Source organism: Emydura macquarii, unplaced genomic scaffold (genome assembly GCF_026122565.2).
Source record: "Emydura macquarii macquarii isolate MOO-44397 ecotype Brisbane River unplaced genomic scaffold, CSIRO-AGI_Emac_v2 contig_2636, whole genome shotgun sequence".
In the NCBI taxonomy this organism is placed as follows: domain Eukaryota; kingdom Metazoa; phylum Chordata; order Testudines; family Chelidae; genus Emydura; species Emydura macquarii.
Genome location: NW_027132773.1, coordinates 12,646,019 through 12,673,354, shown reverse-complemented (window position 1 = coordinate 12,673,354; position 27,336 = coordinate 12,646,019).

The window sequence follows — 27,336 nt, the reverse complement described above, 5'->3', positions numbered from 1 at the left end:
TCTTCCCTCTTTTCAGGAGGAAACCGTTCCATAAACAGAGAGAGCTTGTCCCTATCTAAATAACTATATTTTGCAAGAAGGGCCTGTTGAGTAGTGGAATCTCTCCTTGATGGGCCATTAGCACATCTGGCCACTTCATGGTTGTACCTGAAAAGCTGGTTTTGGTGATTCCCACCTCACATGTTCTAGTAGCATTTACAACAATATTTTATAACTTCACATACTATGGTAGCACACACAATCCAAAAGGATATTAATGTTTAGCAGATCAAGACTTTTACAATAATACCAAACAAGGCATATTTTGTAGAGACCATATCAGTGCCCAGCAGTCAAATCAGCACCACTTTCAACATATTCAGCAAGAATGACTCCTGTACTGGGCCCACTTGATACCATATATACTCTAGGTACCCATAGGGACTGTACTGCTGTACCGTGTACCAATGATCAAGGTACCAAAATGACAGCTACCGAGGACATTGGTGCCAGAGGAAGGGTGGGCCACAAGTTTAGTTGGTACTACAGGCACAAGTTTAGTACTCAGTACCAAGGTGCCAAAAGATCCTGTGCCGGACTGTTGGATACTCTTCAACTGTGGAAACTTATTGACTTTTGTGTCTCAGCCTGTTAAGTCCCTGACTGGATGACCGACACCTTGACTCATCTCTGGTGTGGTGCTCCTCCCTACCCCTCTGAGGTCAATGACACTAGAATGGAGACACAGGACTGTGACCTGTTGGTTGAGGTAGCACAGGTCTCACTAGAGACTCTCACGGAGAGGAGGTGACTGGAGGACTGAGGTCTAGCTACATCCTTCCTTTCAATGTCCAAAGGCTTACATAGAGTGCTTAAGGAGGAACAACTTTAGATCAGCCTCTCTGGCTGTTTGAGTCCCTGTAAAGACGGTCTGGCATATTTCTGGGATGTTCTATATGTCCCTCTTGTAAAGAAAAGAGGCAGCAGGAGTGCCTGTCATTAAATGGCATTCAACCATTACTTCAAGGTTTTTAATGATGGTGATTTCACTTTTGCCATATTGCTAGAGTCCCTGTTTGAGATTGTCGTGCATGGAGGTGGAGTGGACAAGACTAAACTTAATATCTGACCCAAAAGAAGTTGTTTTGGGTTTGTGTGCTAACAAATAACTAATTAACAATACTAATAATTAACTAACACTAATGCCACCACTGTGCATAGAGAAGCAGGTAGAATTGCTGCAAGGTCCATCATTGCTGCATTGCCACAGATGGTAAGAAGAAATTCAGGAATGGTTGGGCCTTTCTGCCTTTTATGCCTTTGTGTGGTGGGCACAAGGACATCTAGGGCTTAGGCCTGGCCTTAAGGAGCACTGCTGGCCAAAAGAATGCAGTCTCAGGCACATGTGCCCCAAGAGTGGAATCCATATGGACAATCACTCACCGCAGCTGACTAAGTTCTTGTAAACATAGCCCCTCTTACCAATATGGGGTCTTGAGAGAGGCAGCTGAACTGAGACATGAACTGAAACTGAGACTTCCTGCCTCACCTGTGCTTGAGAGACTCAAAGAACCCGTAGGAGCTGGATCAGAAGATCAACTGACAAGCCAGTCAAGCTACTGCAGGCCTACAGGGTTGGGACTGCCTCGACACGTGACAAGAGCCCCAACAAACCACACATTTGGGATGAAGAGTTACAGGTGACCAACTGAGCCACCAGAGACCATGGCTGAGACCATGAAAGAACAGTTTTGTGGGAGAGATCTGGCTGCAGGAGTTCAGTTACAGCCAGAGAAGAATTCACCATTTTGTTTCTCTTAGATAGCAGACTTGAGACTGACCCAAAGCTCCTAGCTCCCAAATAGAGAGACTGAACCTCCACTGCATCTGGGAGGACAGATTGCCAGATGTGCCCATGAAGCTACCCTGTCCCAGGACCGAGGGGCCACCAGTGCTTGAAGCCACCAAGAACTCACTCCAGCCAATAGGGCGAGTTGTTAGCTTCCTGGTGAAGAAACTAGCCCCTCCCATGAATCTCTAGCCCAGCTTAGGCCAGTGGGGAAACTTTGGGGTTAATTGTACTTAGTTTGTGGGCACTTACTGTTTACTGCTATGTGATTGCTTGATTACTCATTTATTTGATATCTTTGATTCCCTTCCATTTCCTTTCCTGACTTTTAGATTTATCCAAAAGCTTTCATGGAATAAAAACATAGTTTATCCTTATAGATTTGCCTTGATGTCCTGTACTTAGAAACTGTAAAGCTGTAGCGGCCACAGCGGTTGTCTATTAGTTTATGCAGGCAGCTGCCAGGAGGAGGAACTGAGCATTAAGAAACCAGAAACCACCACTGTTCCTAACATGAACCATTGAGCCTGAGGGAGGAGTAAGGGTCCAAACCAACCCTAGAGATCACGGACGTCCCGGAGGAAGCATAAGAAAACAGAAGTGCTGTCCAAACACTATTTTTGGAATGATTGTGGAAGCAACCGTAAGTGTTAATTTTTGTTAAGAATTAAATACTCTGCGCTGAACTAAAAAACAAAATGGAGTTACTTAACTGTCTTAACATTTCTGTAGACCTGATGCTCCTTAGTAGGGTTATAAACAAACAAAAAAAACCAATGGTGAATTTTCCCCCCCCCTAATTATTTTTCTTCCAGTTAACATAATGATTTTAGATAAACACAACAGGCCAGATGATGGTCCCTAACTCAGCAAATGGAGAAGGCTCTCTCTGCACAGGGAGTTTGTCCTTTCTGAATAGAATGAAAGGTCAGGCACCAATTTGGCATCTAGCCACCTCTGTCCCCCATAGTCCCCATGAAGGCTTATACACATGATCTAGGATCTGTGATGGGTGAGGGGCTTGAGGAGATAACCCATCATTCCAATTCTAGCCTTGAGAAATCTAATTTTGTGAATTCTGCAAAGCCCATGAATCTAGATGCAGACCCTGGTATTTCAGCTGACTGGAGTCAGTTTTCCAGGGAAATAGGGACATTGCTGGGGGCAAGCCACTAGAGACAGTCTCTGGGTGGTGACTTCCTGTCCATCCCAGATTATCAGCCAGGTGTGGTGACATGTTCTTCAGTCTTTCCCACAGAAGGGCAAATCTTGACCATACCCTTAAAAGACAATATTTTGGGGGTGAGGGTGGGAAGGGGTGTCTGCAAGGAGATCCTCACAGAGATATCTTCTTTCACAAAGCCTCTTGCCTTTAGAGGTTTCTGTGGGGGAGATGATCTGGGCCAATGAGTGTGCAATCTGCTTAAAAAATAGGGAAAAATCCATGTACAAGTTCTCCAAATTTTATTCTGGAGGCTGCATGTCCAAATAGCTTTTGATAGTCATTCTCCAATAAAGCTAATGCAGTGGTGTATCAACTGTTAGTAAAACTGAAGATACATGATTGCAAATTCCTCAAAAAAATTCTGTTATTAAATATCCCCTTCAAGAACCTTGAAAATGTTATGGGCCCACATAGGCTTAAGAGAGCATCAGGGTACTCTGAATTTTATATTTTATTATAGTCTTAGGGGACAAATTGTTTTTACGTAGTTCAAGTAAGCAGTTACAAGAGAGATTTTCAAAACTGCTTTTAAAAAAATGAGATTTCTCTTCATTTTGTGAAGTCAACAACCCTAAACCATTATTAATTCTACAAATTTATTCTGCCTTTAAAGATGAGTAAATATTGTATATCAATCTACCAGCATTACAAAACAATTGTGAGACAGACAATATTTTACAGATGTTTGCCAATGCATTATTTAGGATTCAAGAGTGCACTTAAATATGGAAAACAAATTGTAAACCATTTCTCTAGTGGCACTAAATCTGGGACCCAGACTAATTTTTTTTTCAGTTGTGTGTGTACCTCTGTTGCCAAAGTTATGAAGCTCTGATTTATTGGGCTCATACTTTGCACATTCAGCTGGGACTAGAGTAAAGATGTGTGGCAAAGAATTTCTCCTACCATCAGTGATGTATTACATATCTTCTAGATGAGGGAGTTCACAGCATGCTAGTGGAAGCTGCAGATAATGCTAAACTGAAAGATACTGCAAATGTCAACAAGGAAAGAGAATAGTGCAAAGCGCATTAGGGAGATTAGAAACATGGCAGAAAATACAGTAAGATTCATTTTGAAAAAGTGCAAGGTAAAACAGTACATCTGAGGGTTTCAGTGTCTTGGAGAAGGTGATAAAAGCAGATTTAATTCCTCACAATCAAGCACAGCTGTCAAAGCATGAGCCAGATCCAAGATCTACATCAGCATCAAGGTTGGGAGGACTAAGATCACATTCATTTTCAGACCCAAGACAAGGAAGCTACAATATCTCCAGTGTCTATGACTCAAAGTAACTTCCTGCTGAAGTAGAAGAGAAGCCATGATGATAAGATATTTCTAGGCAGAGGAAAAGTCATTTCCCCAGCCCCTTTGGCCTGCAGCAGGAGCCCGTGCTCCCTCTCCCCCACCAGGAACGTGGCCAGTAGAGTCATGAAAGAAGACTTCCAGAAAAAGGAGAAGTTGTTGCCCCAGGTTGATTCCTGCCTAGCAGCCACCTTATAGTTGATATTTTCATGATACTGGAGGGGGTATTACCAACCCCATGTTGGGCAAGAAGGCATTAAGAGCCTATGGGCTCAAACAGCCTCCCTCTGCTACATCTGCAGGAGGTGTCAAGCCTGGAGGAGGCAGTCAAAAGGTCTGAACTCAGTAGAGGCTGACCTGAAAAGAGCAGATCTTGGCTTTCATTGAATGAGAGAAGCCTGGCTGGAGTATCTTCATGACAAGCAGACTGGTGTCAAGATCAGGAACTATAACTTTATTATGAACAGGAACTCTGTACAGAAATGTAAGTTTGTTATCTCTATTACTTGGTGTAGCTGCAGCCTGTGAAGTGCCTGGTCATGGACTGGTTTATTTCTGCCCTAGCAAGAAGTGTCATGTGAAACCAAAGACTGCATATAGATTGCACAGGAAGTGTGGCATCTTCCCTTTTTAGAAGGCATTCTACGTTTCTTTACCGAACTAAAACAATTAAAATGAAACTAAAACGATTTACAAAGATAGTAATTGATTTAACGGCCCTTCAGATTGAGACATATTATTGTGTGTTAAAACAATCAGTCTCTTATGGCATTTCAGCAATCTTTCCAATCTGTTTATTGCCAACCCTCCTTAGGCAAGTCCTCATCTGTAACAAACTGTTCAATGTCATAGTCAATGAGAAGGTTGGTTTGTGAATCTTTTTCAACTTTTGTCTGTTCTCACCTCACTTTTCTTGGCCAGCTTGTCAGGTATCTTGGCAGATGCTTACAATTCCTTCTTAAGATTTTGTCTTTGTCTACGATCAGTGAGTATGAGTAAGGTGACTCCTTTGTTCTTTGTTTTCTAACTATGGAAGAGTTCTTGCTCCTTTATTGTATTATTTTGTCTGACTGTACTTTCCCTTTCTCTTTATCAGACTTCTTAGTCATCCTTAGTTTTTGTCCCATATCTAGTAATTAAGTATTTACACATCTGTTGTAGAGGAGTTCAACAACTGACTTTCCACATTGCAGTAGGTTCTATAACTGAGGAGTGTTAAACATGGAACTTTTCTTGTATCCATTTCTTTTTTGAGAAAATTCTTCACTCTACATACTCCACATTCAGCTAATCTATTGGCTTGAGGATATCTGGGATGGAAATCCATGATGTGCAAATGCAGATTTAACAGGTCTGACAACTGTTGCTAATGTGGTTATGACTTTCAAGAAAATTGATAAAGTAGTCCAATTTTCCTTTTCATCACTATGAGAATCATATCTGTGTCCACCCCAAGAGCACTCCTGAGATCACTGAAAGGTCATTTTTATAGTAGGAATATGCAGCTGGGAAGTGTTTTTCCCCCCTCCTTTATTGCTTGTATCACTGTTTACAACATTTCACCATTAGCTGTTTGTCTCTAGCTCATTCCATCCGCTGGGAGATACAGCATGTAACATTTATCATGTTCATGTGTATATTTATTCATTGTTCCAGATCATCAGGCTGTGTATTTGCCAGAAGGAGCATATACTCTTGAAAGTGTATTTGCTATTACCAAGTGGCATCCAGGTTGGAACTCCATGGTCACAGCTGATTTCCATATTTTCAAAAGGATTCACAAGTATCCTGGGTGGTTCTCCTCCAAGTCTCTCTCTGTGTATCAGAGTCAGGAATTTATGATCAATTTCTGCTTTGAAGTTATCACTATAAAATTATGAAATCTTGTACATCCAGATGTCAGACTCAAGTCTCTCTTTCAATTTGTGCGTAAATCATCTTTGTGGCTGTCAAAGCACTAGATGCAGATGAGATTGGCCACCAATCAGTTCTAAGACACTGTAATAGTATTGTGCCCAGTCCTCCTTTTGTGGCATCTTCGAGAGTTTGCCATTCAGTGGGTCAAAAAATTGCAGTACTATAACTGATAACAGAATGTGCTTTAAATCATTGAATTCTTTTTCATGTTGTGGTATCCATGGATTTGATGACCTTGTGGAGATGTCTTAGGTGAGTTGTGTAGTTTGGTATCAACTTGCTGACATAATTCAGTATATCTAGCAGCCTCTGAATTCTCTTTTTATCTTCTGGCCTCAGCATTTTCCATATTGCCTGACAAGTAAGTGTTCTCTTTTTATGTGTATGTTCTGCTCCTTAGGGTCCATACTTAGCTGTAGTCCTCCCTCCTTTTTTCTCTCTGCAATATCTAGGAAGTGAACCCAATCTATTGAGTCTTCCATTCTTCAAATGACACCATTTGCTGTCACGTTTTGCAGCTCTTCTATCCTCTTTCTTTAGACTTACAGAGCTTTTCATGTAGCATGTACCATAGGTTCTGCATTTTCTATATTACTGGGAGCACCCATTTCCTGTGACTATAACTTCATATAATGCTATTAATACTTTCATATTTGGTTCTACGTTGTCTTTCAGTCTCTCTGTGGCATACATCCTCCTAATGAGACCAAGCATTTATCATGTGTGTAAGCCCAAGACCGGTTGCTTCCCTGTGTGTATTACCAGAAACTCTTGTTTTATCATTTTCCCTTTGTATTTATGTGCCAGTGTGCACTCTCCCTATGCTGGAATTATTCCTTCATTATAGCCTTTCACACTCATACACTTTCACGTATGCCTTACATCTCTCTGTTTCAGTTTGTTATATTTACTCATGCCTCAGTGATTGTACAATTTGTGCATATTTTAATTAGCCAATCTTTTGAGTTTTCAGCCTCCTCTATTATTGTGCTTAAGAACAGATTTTCCTTGTCACTGAGGAATCGGTTTTTGCACTCAATACATGCATTTTTCCTGCACATTTTAGAATAATGGTTAGGCCTATTAAAGTTTCTTTGTATTTGCATGAATGCTAGGCATTTCCTATACTCATACTGGTTGCCACATCATTGGCATTGTTTCTTGCTTTCCATTTTCTATCCCTGGCTAATTTAATTTTGATGAACTTTTCTCCTGTGTGCATGTGCACATTCTGCTGCTTGGTGTATACATATTGCCCCCTAGTGTCAGATCCATCTTCCCTAGTAACTGTTCATGTACTTTCTTATTGTTACATCCCAGAACAATCTAGTCCTTAATGAGTCTTTTAATATTTCATAATGACAGGACTGACTTTTTAGTTTTACGTCTGTGATGAACTCCTCCATTGTTTCACCTTCATTCTGTGTTCTCATCCTGAACATATCTCAACTTTTTTTTTCTGGATACAGAATGATCCTCAAACCTTTTAATTATTTCTACATTACTATTATTCGTTTTCCCCACCACCATCTGTACAGAATATAGTCTGTATATCTAGGGCTTCTGTGTCCACCACTGTTAAGAGCAGAGCAATCTTTTGCTCATCCTTGAGTTTATTTGCCCTTGTGACTTTCATATACAGCTCAAATTGCTATCTGAATCATTCCCATGCATATTCAGTTTTTCCCCTGATTCTCAGGGTTAGTAGAGGAGTCATGTGCAATTAAACAGGCTCTGTACAGCCATTAGTGTGTGACCTCTCACTGGGTCTTCCAGCATGCTGTGCCATCCACTGCTGGTACCAGATAGTATCTTACTGATGAGCAGAGAAGTGCCAAAATAAACCTTTGCTGTGAAAAACGGAAATGCTGTTAAAAAAAAAACAAAAACACCTTCCCACTGCTCTGTGTAGCTGCAGCCTGTGACTGCCCTGTCCTAGTCTTCTTTGTTTCTGCCCCAACAGGAAGTGTCACATAGAAAACCAGCGACTGAAGGTTGCGTTCAGGAAGTGTGGCATCTCCACACACTCACTTCCTGCCGCTTTCCTTCTCAAGTGGCTTGGTCTCCTGGCTGCAGGCCTGCCTACCTTCCTGCAGGGAGGCGGTCTGCCAGCAGTCTAGCTCAGCTCCCTATGTGCTGTAGCAGCTGAGTTAGGCTGCTGGCAGACAGCCTCCCTGAAGGAAGGTAGGCCTGCAACCAGGAGACCAAGACAGTTGGGAAGAAAAGTGGGAGGAAATGAGTCCACCCAGCTTTCTCTGTGCTCGTGGAAGGGGACTGCAGGGACCAGGAAGACTCCTGCTGAGTCTGGGCCTGACCTGCCAGAACTCCCCTTCAGCAGAATCATCTAGGGGGGAGAAAGTGCTAAGAATCCATGCAGTAAACTGGTGGAAAAGGCTTAAAAAGGGAGGAGCTGATACACTGTGAGCCCAGGAAGAGACTGCAGCAAAGGTCCAAGACAGGAGAAGGTTGAAGTGGTCCAGGGAGTCAGTGATGGTTCTGTGTAGTCAGGCCTTGACCGGTTATTAAAGGGTCTCTGGAGCAGAACCCAAAGGTGTGGGTACCCAAGCAGCCCACTGAGGAAGGTAGAGCAGAAATCCCCAACAAGGGGAAAGGACAACTAAAACCTTCTGATACCAGGGGTAAGGGCTAGTGAATCTGGAGTCAGACCAAAGGCTCAACCTGAGGTTGACTATTTGTTGGATTTTTGCTTTACACTGCAAGGTGTAGGAGTATATGTGATACGGCCAGAAGGCAGAATTGCAAGCAGCAGCAGATCATTGCAAGGCTGCAGCAGCTGTCAGTAGGAGATCCAAAAGGAGAAGAGCCTGCTGTGCCTGCCCAACCAGCTGGTGCATCACGTAAACACAGACACTTATTGTTTGATGTCCTGTCCCTTTAAATGTTTGAGCATTCCCCAGTGAAAAGCCTCATTGATGTGATGGTTCCAGTTTTACCGCCACAAGAACAATAAAGTTTCTCTACAGCACACAGCTGTGCTATGTCAGCTTCCTCTGTATCTATCCTTCTCTGCTGGGTCCATATGTAACATATCAGCAATGAGGATCTTCTATCCCATGAGTGTCCAGTGCTCCCACTGCCTGAACAAGAAAGCAGAGTATACATATAAAAAGTTCATCTAGAAACAGGTGGTGACGGACTGTTGCTATATTTTGCTTCAGGAACAGCTGGAACAAGGCAGCTAGAGATGGGGAGGTTGGCAAATAAGGGCAGAACACAAATGGAGTTTTCTGACATTAGTGCCTAGCTGCTGCAGAGACAAAACAGACATTTTGAGCAATTTGTAGCTTGCAACACCACTCCAGATGGACAAAGAGTTTCTGCCTTACTGACAGAGGCACATGGATTGCTATGTGACCTATATTCTCCAACTATTCCTGGAATTACCATGTATGCTGCAATTACTGCAGCAGTGCGTAAGCAAATTCAGAATGATCCTAGTCCAGCTCATCTACACGCTTGGTCATTGCCTCAGACTCCTTGGACACGGATTCACATGGAGCTTGCTGGACCATTAGAAAGTTTTATGTTTTTGGTCGTAGTTGACACCTGTTCAAAAGGGCCAGAAGTTTTCAGAATGACATCTACCTCAGCTACCAAGACCATTGGACATCTTTATACCTTGTTTAGGCAGTTAGTTTAGGTGGTGAGTGACAATGGACCTCAATTCTGTTCAGAAGAATTTCAGAGGTTCCTAGCTTCAAATGGAATACAGCACATCTGTTCTTCTCCATGCCATCCTGATACAAAAGGAATAGCAGAACGCTTTGAACAAACAGTTCGGCATGCTTTCAGAGCTAACAAGTATATTTTGAGCCATCAGCAGAAACTGGACAATTTCTTGCTTGTTCACATGCTATTACCCAGGAGTCAGCTACAACACTTTTCTTGATGTGATCTTTGCGTACTTGTTGGGACCTGCTATGTACTGATATTGCCTGACTTGTAGGCTAATCCCAAGCTATGCAAGTTGATTGACAATGTGAGACTTGACATTGTTCTTTTCAAGTAGGAGAGTTAGTGTGTGGACTCACAGCTATGGCTGTGGAGTGAAATGGGTACCTGCAGAAATTGTAAAATGCACAGGACCCGTTTTATTCATGGTAAAACTATCCAATGGTATTTTATGGAAACTACATAAGGACCAATTGCAGCCTCAACAAGTACTGGAGTCTGGGGATGTTCCAGTAAGACTTTCTGTTCCTCCAATCAAACCTCCTTCCATTACAACTTCTAATTTTAAAGAGTTGGTAGAAGAACCATTGATACCAGATCCAGCTGATTCCTTCCCCCTGACTGTTCCTTTTGTCCAGGACATTGCTACATCACCATTACCATGTTATCCCAAGAGTGTGAAAACCAGTGGTGCACCTGAATTTATAAACTGCTTAGTGAGTTGCTATTCTAGGGCAGAATGAAATCCCTTGCAATTTGGGAGTCTATAGTAGTCCAGCTTCAATTTTTAGTTAGCTAACAAGAAACACTATATAACCTATGCAAACGGTAGTGTGTGTGTGTGTGTGTGTGTGTGTGTGTGTGTGTAAAATAAAATGTGGAAAGTTTTTAAAAGTAGGATGGAGGAATGTGATGTCCTGTCCCTTTAAATGTTTGAGCAATCCCCCTCCAGTGCAAAGACTCACTTTCATGTTGATTTCAGTTTTGCTGCCACAAGAATAGTTTCCACAGCAGATAGCTGGGTCTTTATCTGCTTCTCTCTTAGGTCCAAATATAACACACTGTTTTTCTTAATTTTGTGATTATTATAATAGCATAGGAATCATGACAGGAAGGGCAGGTGATTGGAGGTTGTAGTGATTGTCAAAACGGAAAGAGGGCTGAAATAGGAAAGGTGATCATTCAAAAAAATAAATAAAATCAGAAAATAAAAGTGTCTTATGTTGCATTTTATCCTGTTCCATGCTGCCTCATCCACTCTTTGGCTGTCAGTTGTCTACTTAGATTCCAGCTCTAAAACCACACATTCTAAATTCCTACATATCTGCAAAATGCCTACCACTTGTGTGCTATATATATATAGCATAGCAGACAATTCCCTGTAATCCCTAACTGCTGTTCAATATCTCTGCTCTTCAAAACTCACTAATCCAACAATTCACTAGATCCAAGAGAATGAACTGAAGGGGCTTTTGGATCTGACATAGTGATTAGACTTCTTTGAAGAGAAAGGTGAATCCTTCACAGCTATCATTACAGAATAAACCAATAAACCTGGGATGAGAAAATCTTTCCCACTCAAGGAAGGCTAGAGGGTTAAAACCCACACATAACACCTTCTCCAGGAACTGTCCCTCACAGAACACATGTGAATAAGACAACTGGATTTTTCCAGACATCACCAGCCAGACTCACACTTAATATTAGACTGCATTTAATTAATTGCAGCTAAAGCAAACACTATGAAAACAGCTCTAGCAAGGACAAAATTGCAATCACTGGGTGGATCTGGTTTACCTTGGCTAACTGGAATGGCACAACTGCATCAGAGGTGCACAGATATAACTACTACTAAACTATAGAAAAAATATTTCACCATCACGATTAAAAAATAACAAGCAAAGTAACAAACTTTCTAAAAGGAGAGAAAATACAGGCGATTCTCCAACTCATCATATACAATGGAAGGAAACGGGATGGTTTGGCTGCAATTTTTGATGTATGCTCTATCTTACTTTGTGTGCATGCCCCACTAGGCACTGATTTTTAGGTGGTGTTCCAAGTGAATGGACCTAATTTCAAACTCAGTTTTAAAAGGTAAAAACAACCCATTCTTTTGTACATTGTCATGTTAAGGAACCTATTTACCTACTTCCATGATGGAGATTAAAAAAAGGATCAAATCTAGAATCACAGTACTCTCCATTAAAAAAATTAAAGCTATGCACAGCCTGCTCTAAATACACACCATTCAAACAGAAAAAATAGCTCATTTTGAATTGCAAAAATCTACATACCAGTTCATTCTATATCGGTTCGTACCACTTACTTTGGTCAAAAGAAGATCTATATTTTGTAATACTGCGATATAAATGGACACTTATGTGACAGTGTTTGAAACCTTTTCCATTCTCTAGTTTGTTCCGGTTAAAAAATTCCCTACCTTACAGGCTGCTGTGTGGATACATTTGTTAGATTGTGAAATGTTTTGCAATTTACTGATGAAAAGCACTACTATGTCAGACAAAATTGAGTTGGTCGGCAAAGAGCCAGAGTCTCTGAAGAAGAGCCAATCAACAAGGAGAAACTGTCGCCAGATGACATGAGGAGGAGCTGAATGTTGATTGATAAGGGAGAATCAGCCTGCTAACCTGGATGGGGAGGAGCTGGAAATTTCAGAGAGCTAGGTGAGTCAGCTGGGGAAAGCAGCAACTCTGCAATGACTGACAGAATTAAAGGGTTAGTCTGTCAGTGGACTCAGGTTTTTTTTTGACATCTTTAAAATGAAAACACAAAGGAAAAGATAAATTTCACAGATGATGGATATGCTCGAGTGTTGCATCTGTCACTGCATAACTGGGTGAAAGCAGACTAGTATAAACAGATTTCTTTTCCCTTCCCATACCAACACTCTTCTTGTACAAATGTTCACATTGGCTCAAACACATTATCTATGGCATTCTGGGGTCTAACACAAGGGCTGTTTTTTTTTCTTAAAGAATAGTAATGATTGGCTAAATCTGCAAACTCTCACAAAGATGGTAGGAACTGAGCCCAGGGAACTACACAAACCTGATTCATTCTCTGAGAACTATCCACCTTGTACACTGAAATGGACATGAAAAAAATAGTATATAATTAAAGATAGTATCATATGTAAAAGGTGGCTGAATTAAGGTTGCACAGGTACTACTTAGCCTTACAAGCTTAATGTTCTTCTAAATGAAGGGTTTTGTTTGTAATCTTTTACATTTATTTTTAAAAGGAAAGTCATAACTTAGTTCCATCATGCTGAACAATATTGACCTCCCCATGGCTCCTCAGCAAAGTTAGATCCACAGCACAGCCCCTCAGTCAGTTGAGTTAAGAATAACTGACAGCAATATAGACTGTTATCCTCTATGTGGACCAACTACTAGAGGGGATGAAACGCATACTTTGCAAGTGTGATTAATAGCTATTTGCTGACATCAGAGGAATATTGAGAATTAGGGATCCTGGATTCAATTCCAGGTTCTGGAGAGTAATCTTCTCTAACAGGTATACATCTTCCCTCACACACCCTGTCCCCATCTGCTCCAATCCACACAGGTTGCTGTTCCTTTCTTCCTCTCTGCTACCCCCTCCTGCTCCTATCCCTGTTTCCCACCCTCCTCTACAATCCATGTCTACATTAGTTAGACTATATCCTCCTTCTCTATGTTGCCTGGGTTTTGGGTGCTGCAGAGTGTATATGGGGGGGCAAATCCATTCTGGTTGACTCTGTGGGGATGGAGCATGCTCTGTATAGACAATATTGGGAAAATTTAGCTGTCAGCCTCTAAAAAAGCCTTCCAGAACATGTATAAAATGAGATTTATCAGATGCTTACAACTTGGCTAAATTTGGGTCTATTTTCGCAGGGACAGAAAAATAATCATTCTGACAGTGGGGCAAACTTTTTGCCATATTTCAAATCCCTGCTTCAAAGCAAGGACGTGCTACAGCTTCTTCCTGAAACAGCTGGAAGAATTTAACATGGACAGAACAAGGGTTTTTTTTCCTGTATCCTTGTTCTCTGAAATGACTACCATTTATAAATGAAACTTTCCAAAAAGTTTAGCCTAGGGCAACATTTGGCTGGGAAATTTCAGCCCCACCTGGCAAAGTTTGGCAAAACTGTAAGCAACTGAAAACAGGATCTTATAATGGTAAGAATTAAGCAAACTTTACTACATAGGTGGAACTGTAACTACACCTAATGAGAAGTTCAAATCCAAGCAAGAGCCATTCAGCCTTTCATTCTTCCTTAGTGGATTACATGCAAATTAGTACACATATCTTTTGCAAGCCTAAAAGCCTAAGCCTTTCTGTAATAACTGTTTTTAACAAAAAAAAAAACAACCCCCCAGCTCCTCCCCCCCCCCCACACACCAGACAGTAGGATTTATATTAGTATATTGTGTTCACAGGTTTTTCCCTCTGTATAGCACAATGGAGCAGAAATATCATTAGCTATTCAACATCAAACTTAAACTTGCAAATAACAGGATGGGTATCGGTGGAACCTTAAAGGGAAGTTACTTCCCTAAGGAGTAAGATGCATAGATTCTAAGGCCAGAAGGGACCACTGTGATCATCTAGTTTGACCTCCTGCATAACACAAGCCATAGAAATTCCCAGAAATAATTCCTGTTTGAACTAAAATGTATCTTTTAGAAACACATCCTATCATGACCTAAAAATTGTCAATGACAGAAAATCCATCACAGCTTTTGGTACATTGTTCCAATGGTTAACTACCCTCACTGTTAAATGTATGCCTTATTTCCATTTTGAATTTATCTAGCTTTAACTTCCAGACATTGGATCTTGTTATATACCTTTGTAACTAGAATTCTTTGAGATTAATTGTCCATATGTGTACTCCATTCAAGGTGCATAGAACCCATGTGCTCTTAATCAGTATTTTTTTGTAAGCAGTGTTTACTTGCTCTGCACGTGCACAATAAACACTCTCATGCCCATACCAAAGATACAAAGAATGGAGTAGAAAAAAACTCCTGCTCCAGTTTCATCTCTAGAGCAGAGCTCTAGAAACACTCCAAAAAACATGGTTACTTACCAGTAACTGTTGTCCTTCGAGATGTGTTGCTCATGTCCATTCCAATATAGGTGAGTGCATGCCAGCGTGCACAGTTCCTGGAACTTTTTTCCCCTTACCAGACCCCGTAGGATCGGCTCTGGTGCCCCCTGGAGCCCCGCGCACATGCCGCGGTATATGAGGCATTGCCGACCCTACGGCCCCTCTGTCCCTTCTTTCTGCCAACTCTGACAGCGGGGACGGAGGGTGGATGTGGAATGGATATGAGCAACACATCTTGAAGAACAACAGTTACTGGTAAGTAACCATGTTTTCTCCTTGGAGTGATTGCTCATGTCCATTCCAATATAGGTGACTAAAAAGCAATACCTCGGAGGTGGGTCGGAGTTACCGGCGAGCTGCCCTTGGCACGGCTCTGCTGAAACTCGCGTCCTCTCTCGCCTGCTGAACAATGGCGTAGTGGGACGTGAAGGTGTGCACCGAAGACCAGGTGGCAGCGTTGCAATATCCTGCAGCGGCACTCTCTCCAGGAAGGCCACAGAGGAGGCCTGAGCTCTGGTTGAGTGCACTGTGATGACACCCGGAAGCGGCACATTTGCTCATAGCAGCACTTGATGCAGGATGTCATCCATGCGGAGATGTGCTGGGTGGACACAGGTGATCCTTTCATCCAGTCCGCCACTGCGGCAAAGATCTGCATTGATTTTTGAAGCGGCTTTGTATGCTCGATGTAGAAGGCCAGGGCTCATCTCACGCCCAGCCAATGCTGTCTCCCCTCCTCCTCCAAACCGTGCGGTTTGGGAAAAACACGGGGAGAAATTTATTTTGGTTACAATGAAATTGGGAAACCACCTTAAGCAGGAAGACTGGGTGCAACCTCAACTGCACCTTAGCTTTATAGAATACTGTATAAGGGGGCTCCGATGTCAGGCCCCTAATTTCGGAGACCCTCCCAGCTGAGCTAAAGACCACCAGGAAGGCTACCTTCCATGAAAGTATGAGCAGAGGGCATGAAGCCATGGGTTCAAAGGGGGCCCCATGAGTCTCAAGAGGACCAGATTGAGATCCCAGGAAGGCACCGGGTCACGGACCTGCGGATAAAGCCTTTCCAACCCCTTGAGGAATCTGGTCGACATGGGTTGGGAGAACAGGGAGTTCTCCTTTAGCAGCAGATGGAAGGCCGAAATAGCCGCCAAGTGAACCTTCAACGAGGTCAGAGCCAGACCCTGGAGCCTTACCTGGAGCAGGTACTCCAGGACCACCTGCAGAGGCAAGAGGCTGGGCGGAATGCCCTGGGACTCCGCCCAAGAGGGAAACCGTCTCCACTTAGGCTGATATACGACCTGTGTAGAAGGTTTCCTGCTGCCCAGCAGAAGTTGCTGGACCTATACCAAGCAGGCTCTCTCCCCGTCCGTAGCCACCGGGCCTCTGGGCCTTGAGGTGCAGGGAGTCCAGGTCTGGGTGCAACAGGCAACCATGGTCCTGGGAGAGAAGGTCATGCTACCCAGGGAGCTCTATTGGCAGGGCGATCGAGAGGTCCAGCAGTATGCTGAACCAGTGCTGTCTCAGCCAGGCTGGAGCAATGAGTGTGACTTCCACCCTGTCCCTCTTCATTTCCAGTAGGACATGGGCAGGGGCGGAATGGGTGGGAACGCGTACATGACGGTCCCCGCCCAGTTGGTGAGGAATGCGTCAGAAATCGACCCGGTCTCACGACCCCGGAGCGAGCAGAACCTCGGGCACTTCACGTTACAGGCCAATGCGAAAAGGTCCCATTGGGGAACACCCCACTTTTGGAGGATCGTAGTCACTACCTCTGGGTGCCGCGACCAGTTGTGGCAGGGTAGAAACGACCTGCTGAGGCGAGTCACCTCATCGTTCCTCACTTGTGGGAGGTGAGAGGCAGTCAAGTGGATATCATGCCTCAAGGCAAAGTCCCACAGACGAGTAGCTTCCTCGCAGAGAGCCGAGGGGCGCGCCCCTCCCTGCCTGTTTATATAAGCATAGCTGCAGTGTTGTTCGTCAGCACCTGCACCACCCTGCCTGTCAGGAATTGGAGGAACACCCTGCACGCTAGGTGAATAGCCCTCAGCTCCTTCACGTCAATGTGCAGGCACCTGTCCTCCCCCGACCAGAGCCCTTGTGTGCTCAGGTTGGCTGATGTGGGCTCCCCATCCCACATCTGAGGCATCGGATATTAGGGTGACCGACGGGACCAGTTCCCTGAACGGGACACGCCCTTCAACATTGCCCTGGGAGATCTCCCCCAGTCTCGGGAGGCTAGGACGGGCGGGGGGACTGTGACCACCCAATTCAGTGGGTGTCTGCTTGGCACATATACAGAGGCCAACCACTACATGCAGGCCACCATGTGGCCTAACAGCTCTAGGCAGCGCCTGGCTGTTATCGTGAGGCATCGGTGTAGCTGGGAGATGATAGAGGCCATCGCCGAAACATGGCTGAGGCAGGAAGGCTGTGGTCTGGGAAGCGTCCAGGGTGCCCCCAAGCAATTCTATGCATTGCACAAGGGTTAATGTGGACTTCTGCTTGTTTATGAGCAGTCCCAGCCTGCTGCATGTGGAGAGAGTGAGTGTCACACTCTCCTGCACTTGGAACCTGGACCTGCCCCTCATCAGCCAGTCATCCAGGTAAGGGAAGATTTGCACACCCTCTCGCCTCTGGTGAGCCGCCACTACCACCATGCATGTGAATACCCTTGGAGCTGAAGATAGGCCAAAGGGCAGGGCTGTAAATTGGTAGTGGGAGCCAGCCACTTTGAAGCAGAGGAAGCTCCTGTGGCTGGGGAGGATGGACCCATGAAAGTATGTGTCCTTGAGGTTGAGGGCTGCATACCAGTCTCCTGGATCCCAGGAAGGGATTATGGAGGCTAGGGAAACCAGGCAGGAATCTCCACCGCCCTTCGGGAGGGACCCAACACGGGCGTGCCCCGGGACACCAGCCTCATCTCCCTCGGTGGAGGAGGGGGGCGGAGGCGGCATAGGCAGGCCAACAAGGCTCTTGCTGCCAGAAAGCCTCCGGTGTCGACGGCATCAGCAGGGGCACTCTCCCACTTCCAGGAGTCGGGGGAGGCTCCCTGCTTGGAGATGCCTCGGAGTTTTGAGTCACAGTATAGTGGGAGGCAAACTTGTGGCCCAAGAACCAGGTTGCCACTTTACAAATGTTTTGCAATTGGAAGCTGCTGAGGTTAACTGTGACCTCGTTGAACGAACAGTAACTGATGGGTGGAGTGACATAAGCCAAATTACAGTACATGTATATATAGGATGTGATCCAGGAAGAAATTCTCTGAGTGGAAACGGATTGACCTCTTACTCTGTCGGCCACTGCTGTGAAAAGCTGGGAAGATTTTAAAAAATGCCAAGGCTCTTCTGAGGTCCAAGATATGCAAATGTTCTTCCTCCCTGTTCATATGTGGTTTTGGGCTGAGACCAGGCAAACAAATTAGCTGATTGATGTGGAAAGTGGAACCCACCTTTGGGAGGAATTTTAGAGAAGGGTGCTGGCAAACCTTTTCCTTAAGAGAGATTGCATATGGAGGGCCCAACATCTATGCCTGCAGCTCCTCTACTTTTCTGGCCAAAATAAAGGATGCCAGAAAAGCCACCTTCATTGACAGAACCAAGAGAGAGCAAGTGGCCAATGGTTCATATGAGGGACCCCATAAGTCTTGACAATACTAAGTTTAGATACCACAGAGGAACCAGGTCTTGCACTTGTGGGTAAAATTTGATTAAGACCTTTTAAAACCTTATCGACATTTCATTGGAGAAAATAGGGCAATTATTCATCTGAGGATGGAACACTGAAATAGCATCCAGATGTATCTTGATGGAACTAACAGCCACGCCTTGGTGTTTCAGGTATAACAAGCAGGCAGAATACGTTGAACTGAAGAACTGGACGGTGATGTCCCATATTGATGAGACCACATGGAGAAACACTCCATTTAGCAAGGTAAGTGGCTCTTATAGAAGGCTTTCTACTATTTCATAGGATCTCTTGAATGCCTTTCAAACAAGCCTGCTCCCTAGTGTCTAGCCATGGAACATCCATGCAGTTAAGTGAAGGGATTGTAGGCTCAGGTGAAGAAGGTGACTGTGATCCTGGGAGATTAGGGCCAAGTCCAATGGAAGCAAAGTTGGAGGTTTCACTGACAGCATCAGGAGACTGGAGAACCATTGCTATTGGGCCCATGTTGGGGCTATTAGTATAACTCTGGCCTGGTCCAGTCTTATTTTTAACACCCTGTAAATTATCAGGATTGGTGGAAAAACATGGAGGAGCATGTCTGACCATATCAATAAAAAGGTGTCTGTCATAGTACTCAACCTCTGGCCCTGTAGGCAGCAGAACCACTAACACTCTTTGTTGGACTTTGTCACTAATAGGTCTACTTCAAGAAATAGGTCTACTTCAAGAAATCCCCACCTCTGGAAAATGTATCTGGCTGGGCGAAGAGACCACTCACAATGACTTGAAACAATCTGCTCAGGTGGTCTGCTAGGCTGTTCGGTACACCCCACAGGTAAGATGCATCTAGATCTACTGACCTGGCAATATAGGGGTTCCAGAGTAGGGTTATTTTTTTGACAGTGGAGAAAAGCAAGCTCCCCCCCTCTGCTTGTTGAGATAAAACATTGCCACTATGTTGTCTGTGAGGACGAAACAGACTTTCGCCAATGATCTGCAACAGAAATATTTGGCATGCCAGCCTGACAATTTTCAGTTCTCTGACACTGATGTGTAAAGCTAAGTCCTCTCAGGATCACAGACCCTATATTTGTAAAGAGCCAAGGTGGGCTCCACATCCCAGGGCTGAAGCATCTGTAACTAGGATGAGAGTTGGTTGTGGACAAGCAAACAGAACACCTACACATGCATTGGCTGGATACGTCCATCATCTAAGGAGGAAAATCCTACCATGAAGTCCAATTGATGACAGCATGACAAGTAGATGTAAGGCCCCGCGGGGCTAGAATCTGAGCCTGCAGAGCTGCAAGGCTATGTCCCAGACGAGCAATTCTGTATCCCCAAGTCCATGCCCCCGACCATGTGGCAGCCTTCCCTACAGCACATCCAGAGAAACTTGGGCCTGCAGAGGGACACCCGGGGGAGGGGCAGTAATTCAAGGCACCGTGGATCTAGAACCCCAGGCCTGTAGAGCTGCCTGGCAATTGCCACCTCTGTGCTGCCACACACTCCACTTCATGACCTGCTGTGGAAACAGACCATGGGAAATCCCACCTCAAGGGGTCTGACAGGCAGCAGCCTCACGGCTCCTGATTTGCTTCATGACCCATATAAACCCAAGGGGCATTCCAGGAAGCATTCTGGGAACACCACAGATCAGTAGCTACTATGACCATTCCTGCTCCCTGCTCCTAACTCCAAGCTTTGACCTTGGCTTGATTTGAACTTCACCTCCTGACCTGGACCCCGAAACCTGACAAACTCTGACCCTTGGTATCAGCCCTGGAACCTGACTACAAATTCCGCTGCTACTCCTAGCCTCAGGTTTTATTCGGTTTGGTCCCAACTGCCCTTGTTAAGATATGGACAGTTTGCCTGGACCCTAGCCCATGGTGAAGGCCTACCCTGTAGGGAACATGGAAGCAGTGAGTCACTCCCTGCCCAGCATTCCCCAGAGGTTACTGGAGATATCTGAATGGGTATGACCACTCCGAGCAGGAGCTCCCCAAGTTTCAAGCCAGTAATCTTAAACAACATCACTTTATTCTTTGAGTTAATGTGGAGCAGGCAGCCAAATGGAGGGTCTTGATGCACCCCAGATGGCCTGCTAATGCTGCATCATGACAGATCAGCAGTACCTCTAAAGGGCGGGAGGGGGGAGAACGTGTCCTGGTTTAACATAGAAGCAGCCCTTGACACAGAACAAGCCATCCTGGACATGGGTGTTGCTCCTGGTTTGCTGTCCCGAGTTCCTTGGGAGAGGACTCCTCTGTAACTGAGCAGATCAGAATGTGCCAACTTAGGCACAGATTTGGAAGAGGGGTGCTTTGGTTTACGGTTTACTCTACTTAACTCCTTTTCAACCCTCTTACCAGACTTGGAGGGTGGAGATCTTCCCTGCCCAAGCCTGTCCAGATTTCACTAATGCTGGAGTTGCCTTTTCATTGAAGCTGCAGTTCTTGACACCAAGATCCAGACAGCTCCAACAGTGGCCTGAGCGCCACCTCCATCAGCAAGAATTTCAGTCTAGCCTCCCTATCCTTCTTTGTCTAGGTTTGAACTCCCTGCAAATCTGGCTCCTGTCTTGTGTGTGCGCCTCTCCCAAGCACTTCAGGCAACTATTGTGCGGGTCACTCACTGGCATAGTCCTGGAGCAAGAAGCACACATCTTGAAACCTGATGACTGGGGCATTCAGTACCATGAATAGAAAAACTCCAAATAGGGAAATAAGTCTAGGAATTTTTTTTTTTTTAAAAAGAAAGAACTAAAACTTACTATCTATCCTAACACATTAAGAACTAGACTAACTATATAAATACACTATGTTACACAAAGGAATAGAATTGTTGTGGTATAGAGCCACTCAACAGGTACTTCTGAGGGAAAAAAGTTTGACAGCCATATGCTGGATGCACAGACACCTAAGAATGGCATGCACATGTGCAATCATTCAAAGAACATCTTCTATACATTCTAGAACAAGGAGAGTACTGATCTTTTGGATGAGTAACCGCCTGTGAAAAGGGACCTGAAAGGGGATGGGGGTAGACAGAGGGTGGACTTCAATTGTATATGAGACATTACAATTCTCTGACCACTTGTCTGATGGTACGATGTTCCAAGAGTGATAAAAGAAAAGGCAGTTTCCAAATGGTGCATGGGTATACGACAGAGGCACAATAGCCATAAGAATGATCATTGCAGTTCTTGACAACGTGTCAAAGGGTTGCTACTTGAAGATGCTACCTGCAAAGATACAGTATGACAGTCAGTCTTTTCTACTCTGTGGTTGCTACCACTTTCTAAGAGGTTCTAATAAAACCCCATCTGAACTGGTCTCTGACCTGAGTAAGACTGGTGTTTGACATACTCTCTCTTTAGAACAGGTGTATATACTCCAAAGAAGGGCACTTCAGCCAGTTCAAGGAGGGCTTCATCCATTTTTTCATTAAACAGGTTGGGACCCTCAAACGGCAAGTCCTCCAAGGTAGATAGAAGGGTTCCAAAACTGCCATGGTACAAACCTTGCCCTTGTGGTCAAGCCTCTGCAGGGGGCCCGTAGCTGTAGAAATGGACATCTGTCCCTTGGCTATCTCCTCCCCTTCGGAGTCCAAGGAGTCCTTTTTCGGAGACTATGGCAGCACCAAAATAGCTTCCACTTCCCCATTGTGTGGGGAAAACAGTGCCAGGGATCTGGATGCTGCTGTTGCCAACCCAAGGCCTGGTGCAGATGAGCAGCCTGGAATGGGTCTCGCTTAGTTTCCTGTACCCCTTTTGTCCTTTGTTGCCAGTGAGCACCCTCTCATTGTATGTGTTTTCTTGAGCTGTTTCTTAGGCACCGGCAATAGTGATCAGTGACGGGAAGAACTCAGTGCCGGGGATGGGGGGGGGGGGGGGGAAACGACACTCCACACCAATATCGATATACTCAGCGCCAAGTTTGAACAGCCAGGCACAGAGGCCGGTCTAAGAGCTGACTCCATTAGAAGTGCTCCCAGTCTAATGTCTTGTTCCTTTTTAGTGCGAGGTCTGAACCCTTCACAGATCCTGCACTTGTCTCACACATGACCTCCTCCGAGGCACTTTAGACAGCTATGGTGAGGGTCACTCAGCAGCATAGGTTTCTTGCATGAGGCACAAAGTTTGAAGCCTTGGGACTGGGGCATGCCCCATCGTATCTACAATACAGAGTAAACTAAATGCTAACAAACTAACTAACTTCAACTATATACAATATTACTAAGAAGAGAACCACTGGGTTAGAAGAGCTTGCTGATGCAAGAGGACATTCCAGCACTGTCACGGGTGGTAAGAAGGAACTGAGGGAGGGGGGCTGGCGGCGCCCTATATACTGGCACACATGCATGCGACCCCAGAGGGCATTAGAGCCAGCCCTATGGATACCACCGAGGGAAAAATCTCCAGCACTGGCGCATGTGGCACACACACCCAATAACATGGAATGGACATGAGCAAGCACGCAAAGAAGAAGAGTCCCTTTTAGGGGGGCGAGAGGGGGCAGGGTAAGGAAGGAACAAAGGGATGGGGGGATAGAGAAGAAATTTTACTGAAATCCCTATAAAAATCTAAATACACCAATAAAACAATTTGTTAAACAGCAAAACATCAATAATAAACAACTATTTTCATTTATTAAAAATGATGTAAGAAGAGAATGGACACTATAGTCCTCTCTCTCAAGGTTACGGCAGTGGAGATTAACTGGAGTGGTGGTTGATCTGGCTCCACCCTTTATGTTCTTGAAATGGGGCACAAGGAGGTTTAGGGCACATAGACAGACAGATTGGACACTTAGCAAAAATCTCCAATCGAGAGAACACTCACACCTCAGGTGGAATACACATAGGGATAATCACTTGAAGAAAAACTTTCTATTAGTGTAGCTTTGTTTCATTTAATTTCTTAATTTTTTTTTAACTAGGAAAAAAGGGGAAGTCTCTAGTTCTATAATTACAGGCAATCAGCCAAACGGCACCTGTCAATGTCAGCAGTAAATAGCACGTTTCTAAAATTAGACATCACAAGTCAGCCAAGTTTCAGATAAATAACACATTTCTACACCTATATGCATATAGCCTTACCGACATCCAGTTTGAGAAATTCTTAAGGAAGTGTAAGATCCTCCTCTCATATTTATTGCTTTCGACTCAGGAAGCAGGATGTATGTTATAAATTAGGTTTGTTTTTCAGTATGTTTCATAGAACCTAGAGAACTTGAAACTGAAAAAATCCCAAACAACTTAGAAGACAGACAAGTATGCTGGAAGGATAGTCAGACACTGGGAGGGTTCATTAGCAGCATGTGCTTCCTTTTAACCACTTTTGAAAAGTTTACACTTTCTGAGTAGCCCAGGTGTTCACTGAAGTTGTCTTAAGTTTATACACCATTAACAAAGTCTATTGCACAGAATGCAATTTTAAAAAATGTTAAATCAAAATCTTTTTAATTAAAGCACAACTCACTGTAAACTGTCTATTTTATGACAAGCGTCAACTTTCAAATTCAGACTTTGTTTTATTTCTGTTAAAAAAACATACAAGTGGAAATATTTAAATGAAAATGTTACTGCTGCCTTTTGCACTCTTCATCATTTTGTTTAAAAAACGGCTCAGATGATTCATCCAAACTTTCAAAAAACAAACACCCAACATCTGTGTAAAAATCAAGTATGAAAATATCAGTCCCAAGTGTGAATACTTCAACAAGTTATGAATGGGCAAAAGCAGATTGTTACAAAGAAAGTGTTTGTAAACATAATCGAACAATACTATTAATGTAAGTAAAAAACTGAAGACAGAAACTGATGCAAAACAAAGTTTATGTAAAAAATAATGCACAGCATGCAGCAAGTCACTCAACTTTACAATTGCATTCACTTTCACATAGATTTAAATCTAGAAAGAGTGTTTAAGAAAAAAATCTCTCACTTCATAAGAATGGAAACCATGAGAATCAACTAGTGTCTATAGTAAAGTGAATTTTCTATGGTGTTTTAGTGTGCAAAATATAAGTAAATATATAAACATTAAGATAATTATTTGATTTTCACATGGTTCTAAAAATAAGACTATATGGTGTGGTGACCATTTGGTGATTAAGTAGAATTAATGTGACTTGTCTGGCTCACTAATCTTATTTATTTCACATGGAACACATGCATGCACCAAAAAATGCACCGAGAGTAAAGTTGGGGCAGTTTAGCTTCAGGCACCTGAATTTACGTAATAACTATAATCAAAACCCATAAGAAGTTTCCAATGTATTATCCCTATGAAAAACAGCTCCAGATTTGTCTAATAAGACTAGTGGTTGTGCACAGGATTACATGCAAGAGATTCTGGCTTCTACTTCCCATACAGTCTCTTGCTCCCTGGGCCAGCAAAGGCTGGGAGTGCAATGAAAGCACCGCTCCCAATAGAGGGTGTGCTTTTGTATTGCTCAGTGACTCCTTAGATCCAGCTGGCTCTGAAAGACGTAAGAGCCAAATCAGCCTTGGACAGAAAGATGGACATTATACAGGGCCCCATGGAAGGTGGGGATGACTAAGTAGTGAAGGGATCTTTTAGGCTCAGATTACAAAGGAACTCCCCTATGACCCAGAAAAAAAGAACAGTTACTTACCTCGTAACTGTTGTTCCTCAAGATATGTCCATTCCCAATTTAGGTGTGTGCGCTTGCAGCATGCACCGGTGCTGGAAAACTTTTTCCCTGAGTGGTACCCATACAAGCCGACTCTAGCACCCCCTGTACCAGCGCGTACATGTGCCCGCATATAGGTACCGCCGGCTTCCCCCTCCCCTCAGTTCCTTCTTGCTGGAACTCCAACTGAGGGGAAAGAGAGCAGTTGTGGAATGGACATGAGCAACACATCTTGAAGAACAACAGTTACGAGGTAAGTAACCGTTCTTTCTTCTTCGAGTGCTTCTCGTGTCCATTCCCAATTTAGGTGACTCACCAGCAGTGTCTCCAGAGGCGGGCAGGAGTTCATGGACATGACCCTTGAAGCACCACTCTATGGAAGCCAGCGTAGTCCCGGGCTTGCTGCTTCAAGGTATAATGAGACGCAAAGGTATGCACGGATGACCAGGTAGCTACCCTGCAGATGTCCAATATAGGAACATGCGCTTGGAAGGCTGCAGATGATGCTTGCGCTCTCATTGAGTGAGCTGTCAAGGACACTGGAGGTGCGACTCCAGCCTGTTCATAACAGGCCCGGATGCAGGCCATGATCTACTTAGAAAGACACTGCGAGGACACTGGTATGCCCTTCATCCGGTCTGCAACTGACACGAATAGCTGTGTAGAGCAATGGAAGGGCTTAGTTCTGTTGATGTAAAAAGCTAGGGCCCTCCTTATGTCGAGAGTGTACAGACGCCTCTCCTCACTGGAGTTGTGCGGTTTGGCGCAAAAAAAACAGGCAGGAAAATCTCCTGATTCAGGTGAAAGTGGGAGACCACCATCGGCAAAAAAATTGGGTGCAGGCGCAGCTGGACCTTGTCCTTGTAAAACACCATATAAGGTGGTTTTGATGTTAATGCCCTGATCTCCAAACACCCACCTGATGGACATGATAGCGACCAGGAAGGCGACCTTCCAGGACATGTACATAAGGGAGAATGAGTCCATAGGTTCAAAGAGCGGTCCAGTGAGTCTAGAAAGGACCACGTTCAAGTCCCACTGAGGGGAAGGCTCCCTTACCGATGGGAAAAGACTTTCCAGATCCTTGAGGAACCTAGTCGTCATTTCATGTGAGAAGACTGTTCTACCTCCCACCAAGGGGTGGAAAGCAGATATGGCCGCGACATGGACCTTCACTGATGAGAAGGCCAATCCTCCTTGCTTCAGGTGGAGCAGATATTCCAAGATTGTTGGAATCAATGCCTCTGCCGGGGACACGCCATGCTCGGTTGCCCAGCAGGCAAAGTGCTTCCACTTAGCCCTATAGGACGATCTAGTGGATGGCTTCCTGATCTCCAGGAGCACGTGCTGAATTTGGGTTGAGTAGGCCTGCTCCTCCCGGTTCAGCCAGGGAGCACCAAGCTGTTAGGTGAAGGGTGGCCAGCTCCAGGTGGAGCAGGCAACCTTGATCTTGGGACAGAAGGTCGGGGTGTAGCAGCAGGGTCATATGCCGGGTCCCGCCATCTTTATCAGCATCCTGAACCAATGCTGTCTGGGTCACGCTGGTACCATAAGGATGACCTGTGCCCTGTCCCTTTTCACCTTCAGGAGCACTTTGTGGATCAAAGGTATGGGCGGGAAGGCGTACAGGAGCCCTTCCGACCAAAGGAGAAGAAAAGCATCTGTGAGGAAGCCTGCACTGAGGCCCTGACGGAACAGAAGTGACAGCACTTCCTGTTGGCCATGGTGGCAAAGAGATCCACTTAGGAATTGCCCCACCTTTGGAAGATGCAAGCTGCCACCTCCAGATGGAAGGACCACTCATGGCAAGAACAGAAGGACCTGATGAGACAGTCCACCAAAGATTTTTTGACCTCCTGGGAGATAAATGGCTATTGGGTGAATATTGCAGCTGATGCAGAAGTCCCAGAAA